The 13,926-nt window shown below is 38.6% G+C and overlaps 1 protein-coding gene across 2 annotated transcripts in view; it reads left to right on the top strand.

The window, feature by feature from the left end:
- ADGRD1 (adhesion G protein-coupled receptor D1) overlaps positions 1 to 13,926 on the top strand; it is a 141,540-nt gene that overhangs the window by 114,952 nt on the left and 12,662 nt on the right. The window lies entirely within an intron of this gene.

Below are 13,926 nucleotides of genomic sequence, written 5' to 3'. Positions count from 1 at the left end.
GTAGCACATCGTTCTCTTGAATGCAGCCAGTTAACCTATATTTTATGAAAGCCAAGTGCTGCACAGGATGAAACCTGTAGTTCAGCATGAGCTAAAGCGTTTTCCTGCTTATTACAGTCTCCAGCATTTGCTGATTCATGATTTTTCCTTTTATTAATGACAACTTCCCTCTTCCTGCTATATTCAAAGATAAATCTCACGGAGCATCGTTAATCTGTACTGGGGTATTGCAACTGTTCTGCTCCTTCAGAGGATAAATCTTGTTTCTAGTCCCAGTTCAGCATAATATTTAGGCATGTGCTTATCTTTAAGACTCTCTTTATACTGCAAAGCACACAGACTTACGCTGGATTTAAATGTGTGCTTAAATTCGAGTGTGTCTTTATATCAAGGTGCCTTGGGTCTCTTGGGATGGTGACCTCTCTGAGTGTGTATTGTCTTTAAAATACTGCTCGAGCAAGGCTAGAGGGGAAATGTAAGGTAGACACATTGCTACATCTGAATACACAAGGACAAATTCTGATTTCTCAAATCTGTAGGATTACATATGGGTAGCTAAGAAGATAATTTAACACACTGAGTTTGAAGTAACACGCTGGATATTTCATTTTGTATTTTACATCTCCTAAAGGTGCTTTAGTCCAAATATAAAAAGGACACTGTATATAACTCAAGGAATATGCAACTTAGGTCAAAGAAAGATATGATGATGGTTTGTGTTTAATGTTTCTGAGCCACAGGCTATTGTATGATAAGTATTTGGTGCCACTGCTCTGAAATGGTGTCATAAAGAATAATTTTTATGCTTCAATTACTTATGTAATTTTTAAAATGCTGTTAAGTTTTAAATATTAGTGATGGCTACCTAATTGAAGTTAGTTTAGTTATTGTATACTTATCCAACTGGAAAAGAAAAACAGTAAATGAGTCTACACAAAAATCTATAAGATAATTATGTCGTAGTGAAATGAAAAGATTGGAATTAAAATGACTTTCAGGTTTTGCTGAGTCCCTGTGACCTTCAGAAATACAAAGGAAATATAGAAACTTAGGAAGCAAATAACTCTATAATGTCAATGCCAATTTATATACACTAGTAGAATTATGAAGACAAAGGAACAACCTCCATAAACAGAAGAGGAGCTACACAGATTGCTCCATGTACTTAGATTTCCTTACTTGTATTACAAAGAATTGATTCGATACATGCTGTAACCTGCACAGTAATATAAATATTAAAAAAAACCACAACTGTGTGTACATAAGTAAAACAAATTATGAACGGTTGGTCTAGGAATAAGATTAAATCAATTTAATTAGGAGTATATATTCTTAGTTCAAACATTATCAGCTGTAGATATGGAATGGTAGAGCTCTGTACCGAAAATATGACTTCTCCAGACAACCTGGCTAAGAGATGCTCCTTGTGCTAATTAATTTTTAAAATGCAGTTTTAGTGATGGTGGTGGAGAAAAATGATAATCAATGGGAAGATATATCTGAAAACATTCAATCATTAAATTATTGGTTAAGCAAAAATATGCTCTGATAGAACAGCTTTCTCATAGAACTGGGGGTTGGAACTAGATGATCTTTAAGGTCCATTCCAACCCAAACCATTCTATGATTCTATGAACGAAATTAATTCAACAGAATATAATTGAATGTAAACAGAATGTACAGAATAGCTGTTTTTCTGTAGGTATCAGAGATATTCTTCTGGTCCTCAGAAGAAATTTAAAATGAGAAGGGCATAAATAGCTGTCCAAATCAGATCTTAGAGAGTATTTATACCCTGATTCAACACAGCAATGAATCATGATTAATTAAGTGTTTCATGTACAGAGGATGTCATAGAGAAAGTAACTGGCCTATTGGAAAAAAGAAATATAAGGACTTTGTAACTCTGGATTTCTTTTTCTTGTCGTCAGTATTCCTTATACGGGTGAGAAGTTTATATGTCTAGTGTGAAATAATTCTGTCCATGGTACCTTTTTCAAAAAAAATGAAGAGAACAAAAGAAAGTTCTGTTCTGACAGCTTCACGGGAAATGTTTTTCATAGTGAAAAACAAACATGCCTCCAACCACTAAAGGATCCTAGATGTTGATTAGAGGTTGTTAACACGTGAGAGTGGATAAGCACACCAAAACGAATCAGTGACAGAGAACACAGAGAAATCAGAAAAAAGCAATAAGCTCTGTAGTTTCTGTCAAGTCGCTGTCAGCAAGGACTACAGGGTAGTTTTTCATTCAACAAGTTCAATTGGCTTAGGGAGGAATCACTGAAGACTTAAAAATGCTGTGTGTAAGATGAGCCTTAAATGAAGGGCCTGTCAGGCATCTATCTGCATAGCGCAGTTCATTTGATATCAGCTACAGGGAACACTGCAATATGTTAGAATTTATCAAGCACTGCTTAGAAACAGCTGAGTTAAAAAGGCACAACGTGAGTTTGGTGAGACAAGAAAGCACTTTGCCACCGTGTTGCAGTTGTTTGCTGCAGTGGAGTGGTACAAAAGGCAGAAGTGGTTTTTTTTTGGGCTGTGTTCATGGTTTCAGAAAGCCAAAGACAGAAAATGAGAACTGCGGTGCAAGGAGCCGTGGAGGGGAAGCCTGCTCAATCCAATAAACCTGAGAGGGGAAAAAAGAGGTATTTCAGTGCTGTCTTTTCAAGCTGGAATGAAATTTAAGTGGAAAGCACAACGAGAAACAGTAAGTTGCTGTCTGCAACAATTTGGATGATAGCACTTAAACAGCAGGGTTTCGAAGTTTACAAGTGATAATGAACTGAAAGGCATAGCAGAACTGGCTGGAGAACGACGAAAGTGCCTGTGGCAGAAGCGTGAGGGAGGAGCCAGCGCCAGCTTGCCTGTCCTTGGTAACTCAGGCCAATATTTATATCTGCCGTTGAGCACCTGGCCGAGAGGCCTCATGCTCCCAGCTGTTGTTGAGTTCAAATACGAACAGCCGTTGTATTCTGAAAATCCCAGCCTACAGGTTTTACAGAACAGGCTCGTCCCCAGGCTTGCCTCTTGCCAGGCTCTGCTGCCAAAGGAAAAGTTTAATTGTGCTGGCAAGGAGTGACTTCCATTTCCACTGGCAGCCTGGATGGGAGAGCACCTGGCCTGGATTCATCCCCCCTAACTCCAGAGCTCAGTAATGCTGACACCACCTCCACCTGGACTCCTGATCCATGGAGAAACGGGTGCTTCTACCATGCAGTTGATCTCATCTGTTAAGCGTTCATCTCACTTGCCTTAAAAGTTCTGATTTCTTCCCAGTGGCTGTGAGGGAAGCCTCAACTGCCCAGCTTGTACTCAGATACCATCTCTGTGCAAGTCTCAGGCCAGGTGTGATAACTCTCACCTTTTAAGCCATCAACCTGTAACTGAGCAGAGATTACCTTGGGAAACTGTCAGAACAAAGATGCAGTTATGAGCCATGATATCAGTTGGAAAGGATATTTATTGCTAGACAAGTGCTAGTACTGGAGCGTATTTAGTTTCCCTAAAGATTAAGTTACTTGGCAACGCAAGTGGATATTACCAACAAGGCTTGTTTCTCTTGGCAACAGACAGCAATAAACTGATGTAATTATTTAGAGTAATTGTTCCTGATTTTCCATATGGCAAAAGGTCCTCTCAAATGTGAGTACAGAATATGTATCAGGGTGAGCCAGTGCTCAGCTCTGAAGGCAGCGTCTGTTGAACTTCATGTTTAAAGGCCAAAATAGAATAGGAAGTTGTGAACAAAGTTCCTTTTTTATCATAAAAGTAATGAATTATTCATCTTCCCCACTCACATTTCGCCCAGAATAAAGTGCAGTACATTATGGGCTGATTGACCTCTTCAGGTTCAAATGTTGCTTGTCACAACGGAGATATCAGACAGCACCTTCCTGAACATTTTATTCTAGTTTCAGAGATATTGATGTGGACATGTTTTTTTGTTTAAATTAAATAATAATAGCACCCCCAAAATAAAATATAGGATAAACTGAAGAAGCAGCATAAAAGGGTAAGTTTATGTGATATGTAAACTGCAAAATACCCAATAAGTTAAGGCAAAATGAATATAATTAATCAATCAGTATATGATTAGAGATACTAAATAATGCATAATAGACTCCTGTGACAGTCTGAACAGTCATTTGGTCATTGTAGGAATTTTTGTGTGTGTGTGTGTGTGTGTGTGAAACCGGTCATTTTTTTAGCATCTGAAACTTTAATCCTGCATGAGCAGTTTACCGGCAAGAGCTGAGCAAAGATTATCAGCTCCTATTTACTACTTGAATTTACTTAAGAACATGCTTTTTGGGTTCTTTTCTGAAGCATATTGAACATATATAGAATATGATCTGTTTCACTTCATTGTGACTGATTATATTTGAAACTTTTATTAGATGATTAGCTGTTGACTCCCAGCAAAATAATTTTGTGTAATAATTCAGATGCTGCTTTCTGAGAATGTTTTTCATCCAGGGAACAGATTTTCCACCAAAAAGCTAATTTGAATGTTTTAGTTTACAGAATGCTGAATCAAATGCCTTGAAACATTTAAATGCATACATACAACATTTGTTTGCATTATCCATTCTTGACTGGGCCCTCTTTTATGGAAATAATTAATCATATGATTGAGTTTAAGTATATGAGTAGTCTCTCTAAGCTTAATGCAAGTAAAGCAGATGAGTTTAATAGAATTGCTCATGTGCTTGAAAAGGCACATGATTACATTCCTGAGTTATGGACCATTTGAACTCTTTTTGTTACTTATTTCTGCTGCATGTAAAGTTTTAATCCCACTCAGTGCATTCATTAACTCTTATTAGGACCTAAATAGCTTTTTTCTTGCTGCTCTGCCCCTTCAAAGTCTCATTGCTATGTTTACTTGGGAAGTTACTTCTCTGTTACAGTGAGAAAAGACTAATATTAATCGTAATAGAGGAAGGAATGCAAAGCACATTTCTATTGCAGGAATAGTAGTTTTAGTCTAGAAACACACATACCATGCTCAACCATACCACTGCGCTTTCCCAGCTGGTTCACTTTTGCATTGTATGGTCCAGAAGAGACAGTTTCATTAGCTTTTCTTGAATAAATTGCCAAGTTCAACTCTTATGGAATACTTTCTCACTGCTTGCTCTGAAATGATCCAATGAGTTGGAAAAATCTCTATCTTTTTTATAAAGCGTACATTTCAGAAGCCGGTGAACCAGAAGTGATAGCTATCATAATCATCAACAGAGAAAGCAATTACAACAAAATTAGAAATATTTCTTAGCTTTTTACCCCATTCTTTCTCTCATTTTACTCATTTCCTTCATCCCTCAAAGCTCGATCTTCACTCAGTAAAATAACAAAACAGCCTCTTAGTTCTCTGTTGAGTGAAGGAAAAACATTTTTTCTGTTGGTTAAATTAACAACTGAAAATTGGAACAAATGGCAGTAGCTGTACTGCTTGGGAGCAACACAGGGCTTCCAGGAAAGCTCAGCAGGGCAAGCAAGTCATGTCAGCTGTTGTGTTAGTTTGTTCTGCATTTTTTAACATAGCATAAACCGCTTTGGATGAAACTAAAAACAGAGTATGTAGGCTTAATGCAAATCCATTCCTTACTTTGGTTATTTAAAAAAAAATAAGCTGTACAGAAAGATTTTCACTTTGACAGATACAAATACAAGAGGACTGTCCTCCAACAGCTCACGATGCTGCAGACATCTGTATGGTTTAACCGTGTAATTGACCACTCCAGAGCACTTTGCAAAGCCATCTATTACATCCCTGCACACCGAATGCACTGTGGCAAATTGCTCATCCATTTAATCAATGATCCGTTCCATGCCATGACTCTGCATCAGTATTTCACTTTGTTTATAAACACACTGCCTGCCTTTCAGCCCAGTCACCTCCTGTCTCAGATACCAATCCTCCGAGTTAGTTCTGATAACTTTGGTGCTTTTAACATCAGGCATTACTCTGCCAGACACTGTGTATTTGTTGCATTTTGTTCTCGTGATTCCATTCTTGTTTCGTGTCATTTGGTGTCCAAAGACTTCTCTTTCTAAGGATTATTTGCAGCTGTTCATTTTCACAGAATGTACTTGTCGATCATGGCACTTGCTTGAAGCTCTCGTGAGAGCTCTTCTGCCAGTGGAGGTACCATAATCTCCCTCCATAACTAAATTTCACCCCTTTGTGATACCATTAGAGAATTTCTTTTTCTTTCTCCCCCCCCAGCACCTTCCAAGACGGGTGAGGAGCAAGTTACAATCTGCAAACTCTTCTGAAAGTCTACGCGAATTCAAAATCCGTAGCACTAGAAAGTCCTTTCTGTGCCTTTCTGGGTGGCACAAATGATGCTGCAGTGCAGCCCTTGGAGAAGCGGAGCCCCTGCTTTTGTGTGCTCTGTTGAAAAAGAAAAGAGCTTTTCCCATTTGCTGAAGGAGAGCCATCAGTTAGAGCAGTGTGGCAGGCCAAATCTGCTTTCAGCAATTCCTTTTCTTGACAATTTCTAATTGTGTGTAAGGAATCATGTTCATTGAACATGGCTTCAAATAGCATGAGTGATGTACCTCATGGAAACTCTAGGAAGGAGGAGAGTTGACTGGCAATAAAGGAAATAATTAAAATGAAAGTATTAAGCAATGACAATTAGTGAGCTGAAGTGTTACTGCCAATGCTAATGTCTTCAATCTAATTAAATTTTTTGGATCATTGAATATGACAAATACAAATTCAGTTTGGGTATCACCTTATTAGACTGAGTTTTAGACTAAAAATACATGGGTTTGAATGTTGCCAATGAGAGCATTAATGAGGAAGTGCTAATCTTGTAGGAACCATAATGACAGCAATGGTAGCGCTTTCTTTACCTCAGATGCTAAGAGTCATAGCACTGGAGAAAGGCTCCAGGCCATGTTGTGACTGTTCAGGCACATTTCAGGCACATTTTGGAAGGAGTAATAAAAGCTTAAAAGTATGTAAAACATAGCTGCAGAGAGGAGGCTACTCTGCAAAACCACAGAAAAAGGGACAAAGAGTAATAGGCTTAAGCTGGTGAAAAAAACAAGTATTTTTAAGCTTCTAATAGTGGGAGGGGAGTTGCGAAGCAGCGGAGTTGGTACCTGGAGAGCTGCTGAGCTTCTGTCTTTGAATGGCTTTCAGAAGTGATTGCGCAAATGTCTGTCAGGGCTAATTCTGGTGCCAGGAGTGACAACTGATCCTGTCTCGTGGCTGAGCTGGACAAGATGACATTGTGAGCCCTTCCACAGCTTATTTTTTTCTTGGTTGTCTCCTTCTGAGCTAAAATCATCCTTTGTGGGAATTGTTTTCTGTCTGTCATTTCTCCTTAAACAGGATTTACTGCTCCAGGGTGATCAGGACCTGTTGATTGCAGGCTCCAAAGGAACAAGCAGCTCTGATACTCATGTGCCTATTTCTTTCTTGTGCTAGGAAGGGCAATAAGACAAAACATACTAGGAAAACTTGATATTTGAGAAGTGCTGGATTTTCTGAGTGTGAAGATATAATATCTTTCATTATGCTTAGGAATGTTTCTTTTCATATCTTAATGTCAGGATAGAATGAGGTTTATTAAAACTTGGTTATTAAATCCCTATGATGAAACCTTGCTCTGAGCACAACAGAATCAGTAATGGAAGGGAAGGTATGAGAGAAAGTGCCATACCAAGCCACCCTTCAGCTATTTCTTATTTTGAGTGTCTAGAAACCTTTGTTGTGCTTATTGATCGATGGTTGAATCAATCTCTTGATTCCACCCTATCAGTCCCTGATAGACTCTAAGAGCAGTCGCTGCCAGTGAAAACTGTTCTCTGCAGGAGCTTGAGGGTGCGCTATGTTGAGATGGGCCTCCTTAAGTCAAATCAGGAATTATACAGCATTTAATGAGAACAAAACTCTCTGATGGCCCCATGCCTAAGGTTGGATCATTCCTGATGAGTCTTTTGTGGTATACAAGGTGCCAGCATACACAGGAGTCGGGTCAAAGATGATGTTAGCAATATGACATATGGGAACAATGCAGGTGTGGTGTCACAGCCCCCCTGCCCAAGTTGTCCAAAGAATAGTGTATCTTCCTTACTTTAGAATTACAACAGAAAGTTTCAGCTTTTGAAAATCTACAGTGAAAAAGAGCTTTGAAGTTCACATTCTTTTGTTTTAAAAATTTCCTAATTGTTTTTAGGTTTCAATCTTTTAATATCTGATTTTAAGCCATGAAAATACTGGTAGGAGGACGACAGTGTTACGAGTCATAGATTTATGCCTGGTACCAGACTAACAATTAAATGCTGGTCGTTCATCATGAAATGGTACAATTCACTGTGAACAGCAATAACATCAAGAGTTTGCTTGAACTGCTGCATTTACATCCTTGGTCCAATTTATAATCCTGGAACTCTATGTCAGCTTTATGCAGAATAATAAGACAAATATTATAGTTATGCCATCGCATAAAGTAAATGCCTATTTAAACATGCACCTTGTGCACAGCTCTGGGCAACCTTGTAAATCACTACCCAGTCTGACACAGCTCTTAGCTAAGTGTGATTTCCGTATTTTCCCAACAATGCTCTCTCAAAACAAAATTAAATAAATGAAAAATATGGGTAATTGCAATAAAGAAAGTGTCCTATTTCAGAATCAAAAGTCTGTTTAAACTTTTAGATACTATCTTAAGGTAAGTAATAAAATGCCATTAACTATAGATATGTTACAGGTGTTTTGGAAATGGAAATTATGCCTGATTCTTTTCAATTGAAAAAGTTGTGATTACAGCATTGCATAGCTGGATGCTTCTCTGCAGTTTGGGTTACCCTCCGAAGCAGCAGTCACTAGCAGATTTTAGAAACCAGACAGCAAGGCAGCGTGATTGTAGTTGTACTTCAGCAATTCTTTTGTTTCCCTTATGTACATTTGAGACAGGCGATCAAGCACGTATACGGCTATTTATTTGCCACTATTGCAGTTAAAGCTCATATGAACCATTACACAGAAAATGACTTTTCTTTCTCAGTTTATATGCCTGACCTTGACAGCTTTGCTGTTCGCTGGTACTGTTGCCATGGAAATGGGAGAATGATCTTTCTGTTGATATCATTGCATAATTAAGGGTCACTGAGACTGTTTAGGTCAAGAGATCATTTTCAGAGTTCAGCTCCTCGGAGGGTGAATGTTATTCCATAGAAATTTTGTGTGTAGTTTGATGTGATGGTTACTTTGTCATCCTAAATTAAACTACGAGCACCACTGACTTCAAGCTAAGGGCCAGAAATTTTTGCCAAACCTACAGATTTCCAATAAACCCCATCTCAGTGAGGCTGCTGCTTCTGGGTGTTCCCAGGCATACAGAACTACCAGACGTTTCTACAAGGGCAGTTTAAGAAAGGACAAATAGGAGTCTGTCCTTCTCCCGTGGACATCAACAACAGTTTCTTTCTTTCCTGCAAACTTATATATTCAAAACCTGTCCCATTTTTGACAGGCCATGTTTTCTAGATTACTAATCATTTTTGTTGCTTGCCTCCAGTCTTCCCAGAGGACCACACTTTTCTTGAAATCTGATACTCAAACTCTAACATGATGCTCCAGCTCAGGCACCACCAGCACGGAGCACAAAGTAGGGGCTACTTCATATATTTAACGTATGTTGTTCCTGGTTTGACATCCCAGAATAAGGAAAAAAAAAAAAATATTTTAATGAGGTTACATAACTGACTGCAGTTTTATAAGTCTTAAAAAAATAATTTTATAAACTGTATTTCATTATCATTATAATTAAATAAATGAAGCTAGCTCCATATTAACACCCAATCCTGTGCTTTGGTCAACTCTTGAGATGTTTAGGGAAAAAAAAAGGCCCCATCCACATTGGCCTCCAGCTTTGGCAACCCAAAATAGACATATGCTGCCATACTGTTCCTGTTTCCTTTGCCTTTATTTTTACACAGAGATTTTTGAAAGGTCTGTCTGCCTGTAGTTTCTGGCTCTCTGAGCAGGTCTATATTTTTGATATACCCTTTCTTTTTCCCTGTGTGTCCTTTCTGAACAAGCTGTGCCCTTTCATATCAATATTCCAGTCACATGAATTCTTCCCTCAAAACTCCTGTTGTGTAAGGAAAAGCAAACACTATGAGGTCCTTTTCATAACTTCTCTAATTTGACAATCCCTCTTTATTAGCACTGGGTCTGTCGTCTTGGTTTACTGCCGGGAAAACAAAGATTTTCACTGCATGATATAGTAACTATAAAAAAGATTCAGATGGCTGTAAATAGTGCAATAAGACTAATTTTCAGTATATTGTTTCAAGATGACTTGCAGAGATTTAGCCAATTAAAAATAGTAAGTGTTGGGCTAATGTAGATTCATGCCTCACACTGACAATATACCTAGGGATAGTCTATACAGAAAGCTGTCATGAGATGGAAGAAATCCTGCACTGGGAGCTTTGAAAATGGATAAAACAATGGAGACGATAGTGGAAGAAATAATTAAGTGCAAATGTTGGAGAAAAGAAGTAGATGACACCTAGCCTGGTCCATCTGGCACCCACAGGCAGGATCTAACCCTCTGGGACATTTCCATTGCCTTGTCCTTGGAAGAAACAGGTAATGAGTTTTCTGGGAATAAGCTGTCGTAACAAATTCCTTCCCCTGGGCTGACTCCAATGCAGAGCTGGGCACTAGGTCCCTGTTAGAAGAAGGGGAGAGTCTGAAGGAACATCTGTTTTCACATATGCAGAGTGTCCAGAGCAGCCAAAGTTAGATTATCCTATTAATATGTTGCTCCTATAACTAAATTTATGGTCATATTTGGCAACTAATTATTTGATATCTTTGTCTGATCTAGAAACAGAAATAATACCATAACCTTTTTCAATCCAGGACTAGCTCATGGCTACTGTATATGGATAAAACCAAATCCTCCTGCATAGTTTTTGTTGTCTGGTTGTGAGAAAAAAATGCTGCTCTTTTCTTGAGTGCTTGCTCTGTAAGGTGCAAACTGAAAAAAACAAGATGGCTCTTCCACCTTTGGAAACAAACTGACCCTTCATAACAGCATGCTATATAAAAAAAGACCTGACCCATCAGAACATAGCAATTTATTTTCTTTTTAAAACAAATAATTAATCCTTCCAGACTTCCTGATCAATCTGCTTTTGTGAGACTATTAAAAATCCCCTGAAGTAGAAGTGGGTAATATTTTCTTGGTTTTTTTTCCCCCCCTCTTATTTACTTTAAAGTAACTCCAGAATCAGCTTTAAGGAAGAACCAAACACCGTAAGAAATAGGAAAGTGAACTGTTTGTGTTCAAGAAATTCATAAATCTTCACTATTGTAAGGAGCAGGGCTTTTCCTTTTAAATGGCTTTCATTTTCCACATGTTTTTCTGAGAATGTGATTATTTTGGCTTCTGGCTGTGGTTGTCAATACCAACTCCTGGCAAATTTTTTCTGTCACCCATTACCAAAGTCTCCTAAAAAAACATTTTCAGCAGCCACATTTTTTGGACTTCCAAAAAATTTAACATGTGACTGCAACAGTCAACCCTTTAGTCTGCTTGGATTTTAAAGAAGTGCACCATTGATTGTGAATTTATTATAAATGATTGTACACAAAAGGATTGTGTCATTGCTCACCTATGATGGTACTCAGCAGATCTCGAATGATTGTCTAACTGGAAATATTTATACTGCATGTTCTTTTAGAGGTTGCTATGCGAAAAGAGAAAACATATTCTGTTACACTGGGGCTGTTCCTGAGATTCAAGTGATGCTTCAATAGAAGCAGAGCACAAAAAGAACCACAGAGAGACACGATATTTTGATTATTAAAGCACAGATATGCAACAAGACTATTCACTAACAAAAGCTCCCAGTCACCTTTTAAAAACGACGACTTCATTAAGTACAGAGAAGCTTTTGGGTGTCTCTTGGGAATAAAGACACGTACAACTGGGCATCCTGTGGTGCAAAGCCTCTCAGTGGAGGTACTATATTCCCTCATCCAAACCCAATTATTAATACTCCTTGGCTGGATGTGGAACGTTCTACTGTGAGAATAAGCTCTTATTATTTTCTTTGATGATTCAATGGCAAAGTTCAGTGGAAAATTAGCTCTAACCTTGGGCCTGGGGATCAAGAAGCAGAGAATGCTGTCTTAGCAGCAGTGCAATGAGAGAATTAGTGTCAAGAAATGTTGGGGAAAGCAATGTTAGGGAATGGAAAATCCCACTGCAGATTCAGTTCTCCTGGGAAACTTGTAACCACTGAAATTTCAGCTTGCAAGGACATTACGTTCTAATTCTTGATATTCTTTTAACAGCTTGCATTAAAGGTAAGAATGAGGACATGTTTTAATTAAGTACTTATTACTTTCTTTTGGAAGTATTTGTTTTCTTTTGTAGTTTTAGGATCAGGAAGTGATGGAGGTGACATGGGATTTGATCTGTGTGAGGCCTTAGCAAGGCATGAATTCCCAGATTCCTGGTTAGGTGCTGAAGTTAAAACTCAATGCTGCCAGCCCCTGGAATTGCCTTCTCAGCAGCATTAAAACCCTTCAGGTACGCCCATTTCTGGTCATGGCCATTATTTTGTCAGGTTTGATGGGGGTTTGAAGGGAGACTTAGATTTCAGTCCCTGTTCCACTGAATATTTAATATAAAATAAGAAATATTAATAAAGCAAGGATTAGGTAGGACCCTTCTCTCTCAGGGGAGTGCCTCACAACTAAACTGTGGAGTATACCACCTCTCTCTGACTGAGTGAATATTTAATTATTTAATGTAAGTGGAAGAGGTTCAACAGGTGAGAACAAGCATCAAGCAGGGAGTCAAAATGCTCTTGTGGAAAAAAGGCAATCCCTTAGGCAGAGGAGTGATTTGAGCCCAGACCTCCTGTATTCTGGGCAAATGCTGTACCTACTAAAGGCAGCTTTAGCTTTTGGGAAGACTTATGAAAAGTGGCACTGCTTCAGCAGCATCTGCCTTCTTGTGAGGGTCTGTGGTGAGAGGGCTGGGTATTGTACACTGAGCATAACAAAAAAAGACTAATGCCACCCCCCTTTCCACTCCCATAACAAAAATCAATGTGAATTTAGTTGCTGTTTCAGCCTAGATATTTTTCTTTCACAGCTACAATACTTTTGACTAGTAGCATTTTCCCTAGATTCTAAATGGGACCCACCAGAAAGCAATGATCTAAAGTGTCTGTAAATATGTCTTATTCAGTTTCACAAGATCACTTTGAAAGGGCAAATAACATTTGGGAAAATGGGAAATGGCATCTGCAGTTACTAGTGGGTTTGTCTTTTTTTTTTTTTAAAAAAGATTTATTATAGTTGTGCCTAGAAATCACTAGGCTAGGAACTGTGTATGTGCTAATTAAAAGATATTCCTTGTGTCATCAGCCTTATTGTCTATATAGCCAAGACAAAATGTAGGAGGAGAAAAAGGTGTGTGTATATTTGCAGAAGCTCATGAGCTACTGCTCAGTGGCAGGAGCAGAATTAAAATCCATGTCTGTCTTTTCTGAGATGAGAGCTCTTCCTGTTAGATCAAGATGTCTAGCAGAGTTCAGAGATTAATTTTGTTTTGAAAAAAAAAACCCAACCCCCTACTCTCAATGTCACTTGCATGCAGTGTGCAGAGTAAATTGGCTGCTAAGTTAGAAGGGGGCCTGAGGGATTTGACTCTCGAGCCTGTGCTTCAGCTACTCTGCTGAGCTGCTTATACCACCCACAGTGCGTTACTCTACTGAGCCTTGGTTGTTTTTTATTGAGGAGTGAAAGGGAGCTTGATCCTGCAGGCTCCAAAGGATATCAGTGGCTTTGGATCAGTGGCTATGGATACACAGCCCTGACGACTGTTGTGTATGTTTTCATTGCTGTTCACTGCCTCGTTCACTAAA

The sequence above is a fragment of the Nyctibius grandis genome, chromosome 14, assembly GCF_013368605.1.
Source record: "Nyctibius grandis isolate bNycGra1 chromosome 14, bNycGra1.pri, whole genome shotgun sequence".
Lineage (NCBI taxonomy): Eukaryota > Metazoa > Chordata > Aves > Nyctibiiformes > Nyctibiidae > Nyctibius > Nyctibius grandis.
This window is presented reverse-complemented; position numbering and strand designations above follow the sequence as displayed.